The sequence below is a fragment of the Haliaeetus albicilla genome, chromosome 2, assembly GCF_947461875.1.
Source record: "Haliaeetus albicilla chromosome 2, bHalAlb1.1, whole genome shotgun sequence".
NCBI classification, from domain to species: domain Eukaryota; kingdom Metazoa; phylum Chordata; class Aves; order Accipitriformes; family Accipitridae; genus Haliaeetus; species Haliaeetus albicilla.
Window position 1 is genome coordinate 34,798,461 of NC_091484.1, and position 7,379 is coordinate 34,805,839.

The window sequence follows — 7,379 nt, forward strand, 5'->3', positions numbered from 1 at the left end:
AGTCATTCACATCACTCTCCCTTTGAGAGCTGATTTATTTTACACTGGATGTCTATTCTCACCACATTTCCAGGATGTTATTCAGTGGTCTCAGTTTTGATGCATAATGCTAAAAGTCTGTATTTATTTTGCTCCCTAAACTCCTGGAGGTCAGTGTTGTTTCTCTTCCAACCATCACAATCAGAGCAATAAGTTTCATTGCTTTTGGTCTGCAAATCTATCATTTGAGCATCCCAGATCCTGGTAAAACAGATAGGGAACCATTTGTTTTCTGTTTCAACTATATTACATCTATTAATATAGCATAAATTTTCAGTGTCTGTTGTAGAGGTCTAGTATAATGACTAATTCCATAAGAATGGGACAGCTACATCTCTGAGCAACTTCCCTGAACCCTGGCTGCCACTCTGAACTCCTTAGTTAGCACATTTTTCTCCGGCAAACCTATTCGAAGAATAAATTTTACTAAAAAAAGGGCAAACACTCCAGAAGCTTTTCTATATCATTGATATTCCAGGAAGCAAATTTCATTCTTTAACTTGACAACATAACACTTTACATTTTGAATGTTAACTGCGAGGCTCTAATTTTTTGTTTTGCATCCTTGCACTGAAGGCTAGAACTGGAAAGCCTGCAGGGACCACCTGAGCTTAGCTAGATTTTTTTACATGTAGATAGCATCAGAAGCAAAATAATTGAATGCTGCTGCTTGAACAATCAACCTTTTATTACAGAACTACCAAGAGAGAAGAAGGTGGCCCATTTTCTGTGTTTTAAGTTAACCTTTCAAGGGAAGGATTGGTGAAGCTTTTAAACACCAGTCAAGATTGTAACCTCTGTTCCTCAACTATTATAATAAAGTAAACTGTGAGTAGAAAAAAATATGTAATTCAGTGAAGCCTTTCAATGTAAATGTTTTAGTAAAAGCAAAATAGCTGACAGAAGTATTATGAGGTTTCTAAGTAAATGGCTTATTCCTGAACATCTCAATATCTAATTAACAGATTCTTCCATTTAAGCTGGTTTGGTTCTCAAATCCTGAGGTATCAACATTTTTGAGATTACTGATCGAGCTCTCTAGAACTACCATCTTAGCAACAATCTGGCCAACTGGAAGTGCTAATTAAAGTAGACTCACAGGCCCAAGGAGCAGAGCTGACTGGAATTTCCTGAACTGGTTTTCTGTTTTTGAAATACAGCTTCCCTTCCCCCCTCCCAAATCCTAGAATTTTCAAATGCCAAAGTTATTCAGACTCTTTTTTTAGGCAAGAAAAACAAGTAAACATAAAAAAGGAAAGGTGATTGAGATTTTTCACTGGTCATCAGCAGATTTCAGTCAACAATAAAAAGTTACTGTTTTTAAACGACCTTGGAGTGATCTAAGAAAGCCAAGGGAACTTACTCTGAAGAGGGCAAGAAAGGAATTGTACTTTTGTGGAACCCAGGTCTTACGTAAGGAATATGGATTCATGTCGGATGTCCAGGACAAATATTCTCACCCTTGACATCCCACTGTGCTAATCTGAGGATGAGATATTTTTAGTTAGCATTAAATCAAGAAACGTTTGCAATATTTCCTAATGGCTTTTCGGAATCAGCGAAGTGTAGGCTTTGAGCTACAAACACATTTAAGTAAACAATTAATAACATATATTACTCTTTTGCGGCTTATGACCGTACGGAAAAGCTGATTTATACTAACCCAAACCAGAAATACTTGATTTGTACCTTGGTAGTGACATGTGCTATAGGCATGCCTAACTGTGTATGAACCAGTATTTTGCAAAGTAATGATGGTTTTCATGATTGAGATACTTGGATCTTCTAATGTTGCTGCAACAGAGACAGAATAGATGAGATGCCCGTATTTTCAAAATGGCTATTATTCTGCAAATCTGTAGAGGATCTGTGTGTGTACATGGTGTTACTGAACACAAGGCTTGTTTGGTTTTGCAGCTTGGGCACCTCAAAATTAACAAATGTAAAACCAATACCAGTTGAAGCTACGGTCTGAGTAATGACTGCATGGCATTTGATCATCACATACATGTTACTACCCTAATGCTGGAAAATGCAAATTTTAGCTGCTTATATTCTGTACTCCTTTTCTTGCAAATATTTCTTTCTTTACATGACACTTACTTGAATTATAAGGACAAAGGCCTGACTGTAGACACACAGACATTTTACCCGCCAAAAAGCTGTCTTAGAACATATGCACTGCCATACAGAGAATTAACTCCATGCTGTCAACAGTAATATGCTGACCTTAAGAATTTTTCTTTTTTTTCAGTTTTGAAACCCATTATCATAACACTAAGTAAACTGTTTGGTGATAGAGAATGTGCTAAGAAAAGAAATCACGAAGTACATAAGCCACGTATTTTCTGTGCATTAGCCTTTCACCAACTGTTTATCTGCTCTGGGAATCTAAAAATCCCTCCCAGCCCTGAAACACAACCGTGTCTTAGATACTGTGCTGAGGAAAAATTGCTTACTTCCTCCAGGGCCAATTTGTACTTAGAACACCGTCCCTGCACGCTGTACATGTATGCTTAACTTCAGGGCAGAGAGCGCATCTACTCAAATTAAGAGAAGAGTTTGTAGTGAGAAGTACAAATCTTCTCATAATTGGAGTTGTGGTTTTCAAACTTTGGGGTCGGGGACCTCAAATCTGTAATGCACCTGCAAGAGTATGCCCATATTTTATTTCACAGGCTGCTCCTCAGCTGCCTTTCTCTACAGTAAGCCTGCAAGCACAGCTTGAAGTGCAGCTCGTGGCCATGCCTTCTCACACCTGCAAATCACAAGTCACCTGAATATTCAGGAGTGTCCAGTGTCATGCTGTGTGAGGAAGGAGCTTATTCAGCCCCCAAGTGTGTCCAGACAGGCTGTGCCTGAGGCACACTCATAAATACTTTCATTGGGGTCACCGGTCCTCCATAGACCTTTAAATATTACTATGGCACAAACACATACTAGTGATTATAGTACTTGACAATATAAACGTTTCCACTGAAGACATGTATGTTTTCTACTCCTTGAGGATGGTATTTGCCTAAGTGTTTATGTAAATCACAGCAGGTAATGTTTATACAGTGGAAAACAGCTGGAGGAAAAGATCACCTTCAACAATTGTCAGTTATATTTGGTTTTAGATAATTAACGAAAGACTGAACAACTCCACCACGGTTTCATCACAACATCATCCATGTTTAGGGAGGGACTTTACAGCCACCTCATAACTTCTGGCATCAACTTGCTTGCAGCTTAGCCCTGAAACAAAACAAAACCAAAGAAACAAATCTCCCTAGCACAAAACACAGTCAAATTTAACTCAAAGCAGGACACAGAGGCACAGGCACCAGTGTTTTAGAATATACAGAGCACTGCTCATGACTATAAATAATTATTGGATACTTTCATAGCATTAGTGTTAACAGATATGCACAAAACCAGCATGCAAAGCTGCTGATACCTAGTTAAGTCTTGTGTCAGTACATGAAAAAATAGATGCAGAGATGCAAGACTCTTAGTACATTCTTCTGTTCTAGGATCCTGAAAATAGCTATTGCAAGAGAAATAGGAGCTTGGAGAAACAGGAGATAAATAGAAGAGAGAATGATTTCTTCATTATGGCTGCATGTATTTATGGGGAACAGAGTGTTTTCTGTTGCCTGTCTAGCAAAACCTGCTGGAATTTTTCAATTAATCAGAAAGCCAAATTTTATTAAATTTCTCTATTCACTTAGTCTGCTTTGAAAACTGCAGGCTTTGGGCTGTGTGAGAACGGTGCATGGTATCAGACTACAGAGCAGTCAGAGGATGGATGATGGGCTGAATTCTGAAGGGACTGGAATTTCCTCAGAACAAAGGTTTATCCCATTTATGACATGTCTTGAGAAAGCTTATCCTGTCAAGTCATTTATCACGCTCCTAACTAGCTACTGAGCGCGTATAATGCTTCTTTGCTAGATCAGTGAGGGAAAAAAGAATTTCAGAAGAAAGGAAGGTTTTCATTTAGGGATTTTAGGAGATTTAAAGAAGAGCTGATAGGAGTTAGGCTATCTAAGCTCTTTGAACCATGAGAAAAAACATATCAAGAAGGATTTTACTAACTGCTCATAGTGCAGCTAAAGTACAGCCTTTCTACTGAGGGCATCCTCATTACCTAGGTATTTAAATTATGTGAATTGGCACAGCCCTGTGGTTTGCAGTATTAGATTTGGAGTAAGTAGAGGATGCTCTGATGTGGCTCTAATTACTAATATCGAGGTGAATTAAGTCCATCATATATTTATGAATGTCTAGCTTAATGCTAACTATGAGACAATTCTGACATGACATTTGTTATAACACAGATGTCCCCATAAGTCCCACAATTAAAAAGCTGCGTTTCCTATGAAATTTGAGGTTGGCTCACCTTAATGTTCAAGAAAGTTCAGACTCCATTGGAAGTACTTGCTGCAGTGGGGGTATTTGTAAGATCAGTCTGCTCCATGTAGCTTTTTTCTACTAAGAGGGTATCCCCAGTTAGCACATTTTCTTGGCATTTACAAGAATTTGACATCTTTTAGTACTCTTCCACTCTGTCATGTTCAGGTGGAATTGACCAATAGTTTAAAAGACTATGAAGGAAGATGAGGACAGGTAGTGCAATAGCTTAACCTTCACCTCAGCACATCAGAAAACTGGTTTTATATATATATATATATATACACACACACAGAGACATACCTATATAATTGAAAGAATGTCTCCTAGACTCAGACAATTATTAAAAAAAAAAAAGTAGTCACTAAATATATAAAATATATGATCTTACAAAAGCAGTATGGTTCTCCAAGTATGCCAATCAAATAATTTCTTACTTGCGTTCCTCGCAAGGATTCAATCAGGAAACAAGCTGTATCAGTGTGTGCAAATGAAGGTCATGCATCAAACTGCTGTGCTTTCTTTTTAAGTGATATTATGATTACTATTTCAGTGAAGTACTAATACGGGACATCATATTTTCGTGATTCATTGTTCAAGCAGGCAGTAAAGGAAAAACATCAAAGTTAGCAAGGATATATTCAATCCAGGTGTTACTTCGATGAAATCTGAGATTATTTCTTGCATACAAGCATCCCTCTTGTGCTAGAAGCTGACTTTTATGGGCTGTCTGAATTCACTAGTGAAGGATTTCTTGGTGTAATTCACAAGTAAGAGAAATATGAGTAAGGGGATTACTTAAGTTCATCAGTGCTGAAGTGCAGGATTTAATAAATTATCTTAATAAATAGCAATGAATGACATGGATATTTTAAGGGGTATTTCAAGGTATCTATCTAACCAGAAGATGAGTTATAGGTGACATCCTGCAGCCCGCAAAATTACTCCCACGTGTAAGGCAACCAGCAAGAAGAAAAAAAACACACACAGAAAAGGGGGAAAAAAAAGATGCTGGTGAAAGCATCTCTACTACAAAGACAAGTATTCAATCATGTCTTCTTACAAGAGCACAGAAAGCGAGCCATGAAGATGCATGACAACTGCCTCTCTAGGAGGGGGAAATGGAGGAGTTGCAGATCCACAGTCTACCTCATCTGAGTGCGAGAGATACAGTTCAAGTTCACCTCCAAATTTGGGGAAGTGAAGAAGTGGCAGGTCTAGAAGGACTACATCCCCCACATACTTGCTCTATATGTATCCCTGCCTTGAAAAAGAAACCATTGTTTCACAGTATTCCATTAACGTGATTGAAAATAACTTTTAGCAAGCATCAGCTGTAAGATGAGGGACAGAGAGAGGCATAGTCTTTCCATTCGCACTACACAGAGAAGCTGTGTGTGTGTGGTAGTGAATTCCCTGACATAAGTTGTGCCAAAAAAAGCCACCAATGCAATATAATCAGTCAGCAATACTGGACTAAAGCAGATGCAGTAAGCTGTGTTTGCTCAAAGGCAGTATAGAAAATACAAAAATTTGCCAACCCAAATCACCACCAACCCCAAACACTCCAAATCCATATCAAAATGCATATGAAGGTCAGCTGTTTCTTGAGATCTGCCTACTGGATTTCAATATATTTACTAATCATCTCAAGCCAGATAATGCTTTTGAAAGCAAAATAATCTTTCCAAAACTCTATCTAGCTACACAAAGACTTGTGACTAGGTAAGCCCAAGAAAACTGCATTGAACAGAGAGAAATTGTATGTTAACACTAATACTTCACTACTGAAAGCAGACTTGGAAATTAAGCATTTTCCCTGTTCAAGTGTTGTTTGTGTGTGTGCATGCATTTCCTTTTTTAAAATGTGAATTTAACACACAGAGGCAGGTAGGCAGCAAGCAGTCCTGGGGAATGAAGTCACCGATTCCTTAGGACATGTTCAGCACAGTCAGTGATCCCAGAAACTACCTTGTAACAGCCCAGCTGAAATGCTTTCATCCTGACTCAAGCAGGCTGCCTCAAATAGTTTAGGTTCCCTGCTTATTTACCCTATAACTTCCGTGACAATAAACCGCATTGTCATTTCTAGTGATGCATTCAAGAGGGAGTCATCTGAGGCTTGATTACCTGGTGCAGGGTTCCCAGTCACTGTAACATAATGAGTTTTAAATCAGTCTAGTCCAACTCAGTAATTAAAACAAAGTACCTGGAGCTGTGCTTCTCAAATTTTCCCATACCAAGCCTTTCCACTCACTCTGCTTCCTTACATCCAATCTGGGCCTAATTACTGTCCCAACATTAGAAGAACAGAGATGTTCAAACCTCCCAGTACCTGCTTACCACTCCTTGGATGCTCCCCTGACTCAGCCCACATGCTGACATGACAGGTTCTATCTAAATGCGATCAGTTCACAGAAGTGCTTCTTGTGCCCCCATCACCATAATATGGGATAATTCACAAATCATGTAACCAAGTCCCCTACTCTTCACTTTAGAATTGATTACAGTAGCAATGAGAAAACCAGTGATGCTGGCTTTGTGCTGGGGAGAGCTTGTATACAACACGCAAGTTCTCAGGTGGAAGGAACCAGCAAGAATTCCAGCTCATTTGTGGATCAGGACCTATTTTAGATGGACAAAAATGCACCAGGAGTCAGGAATGTCCCTGGAGTGTTCTTGCTCAATTTCTATCATTTAACCTCAACCTCTGGTAACACCAGGCCACAGCTGCTGGTAGCATTATAATATTTGGTTGTTGAGATCACACAAAAACCTTAATAGCCAAGGTTATGGGTACCTTGCTGTTACTAGGGCTCCCACTTCTAGCTCTGAATCTGCATTCACAAGAGAGAAGGAAGAAAATTCCCCCAGAATTTCAGGAAGAACATTTTGAGGAGCTTTGCTTTGAAGGCTTATCTCTGAGTACTTAGTCAGACCTAATT

General features: G+C 38.9%; 1 long non-coding RNA gene across 1 annotated transcript; it reads right to left on the reverse strand.

The window, feature by feature from the left end:
* LOC138682011 (uncharacterized) lies at positions 1 to 5,874 on the reverse strand. The gene is made up of 5 exons (XR_011322228.1): positions 4,872 to 5,874; positions 4,424 to 4,515; positions 3,127 to 3,276; positions 1,403 to 1,522; positions 1 to 240 (listed from the first exon to the last, which is right to left on the reverse strand). It is a non-coding gene; the product is annotated as an uncharacterized lncRNA (long non-coding RNA).
* Between the last annotated feature and the right edge of the window lie 1,505 nt (positions 5,875 to 7,379).